The sequence below is a fragment of the Rattus norvegicus genome, chromosome 20 (assembly GCF_036323735.1).
Source record: "Rattus norvegicus strain BN/NHsdMcwi chromosome 20, GRCr8, whole genome shotgun sequence".
Lineage (NCBI taxonomy): Eukaryota > Metazoa > Chordata > Mammalia > Rodentia > Muridae > Rattus > Rattus norvegicus.
In genome coordinates this window covers 4,546,217-4,547,500 of record NC_086038.1, presented here as the reverse complement: position 1 = coordinate 4,547,500, position 1,284 = coordinate 4,546,217, and positions in this window count along the sequence as shown.

Sequence of the window (1,284 nt, the reverse complement as noted above, 5' to 3'; positions counted from 1 at the left end):
GGTTCAGAGCTTGACTGAAGTTCCCACCGGATCTGTGTGAAAAGTTGGATGAGGCGAGATGACCTGGAATCAGCAATAATCCTAAAACTGTTCTGGAAGCAAATCTCTGGACAATAACAGGAAGTAGGTCAGTTCAGCATCCCAGCAGATGAATCTTGTCACAGCTGTACACTCTGCAATATATGAATCTCACAACCAAAATTTTAGAACCAGTAAGATTTTTGTGTGGATTGTGCAGGGTGCACAGATCAGTTAAGGATGAAATTATGCTCTTTGTTTGAGAATGTGAGAGACAGATATCTTTTTTATGAGTTAATTTTATTAATAACCAATTGTAATAAGTCTTCATTCATGCCCTGTGAAGGACGGCATGATTAACCTTTACCTGTCTAGTAGGAACTCTGTGAACATCACTGGGTTTCATAAGAAGGATACCTGTGTAGAGCCTCGGGTGTCATTATACATGATAAATGCAAGTGTATTCTTTCCAGAATAGGATAATGGAGGACATGTGGGGTGCTGAGGGAAGGAGAAGTCTGTCCATTAAGCCAAGTAGTCAGATTGTTCTTTGTACCCATGAATTCAAGTGACTGAAGTCAGTGGAATACAAAAATGTCTTCAGAGGGTGAATGTGAAGCACTATGATGTCATACCCAGACTGAGGAGACATGGAGCCAAGAAGCTCTTGAATCCAGAGTATAGTGTATCCCGCTTTGTGTTCTTGTGTGAGGTTAGTCAGCATCTCTTGATCTTACCATCAGTAGGGGCGATGATGATATTTGTCTTACTGTGACAATGGCATTAAATTAAAACAAAAATGCATAAAAGCCCTGGAGACCCAGCTTGCTCATTCCCATTGACCCCCTCAGTCTCTCCTCCTGGCCAATGTCCATTCATTTCTCTCACTCCCAACCTGCAGAAGGATCTTAGATTTGGGGAATTTTCTTCTATGATTTTGGTGAAAATGGTTTCCGTGCCTTTGATCTGGTTCTCTTCTCCTTCCAATATCAGTGCTATCCAAAGATTTGATGTGGTCCTACTGTCTGAGATTTCCTTGATGTTTTATGCCTAATTTTTTTTCTTTTCTTTTTTTTTCTTCTTTTTTTCGGAGCTGGGGACTGAACCCAGGGCCTTGTGCATGCTAGGCAAGCGCTCTACCACTGAGCTAAATCCCCAACCCCCTATGCCTAATTTTTTTTAAAGATCTAACATTTTGTTAACTGAGGTACCCATTTCTTCTACCTTGTCCTCAACGCCTGAGATTCTTTTTTTCATGTCTTGTAC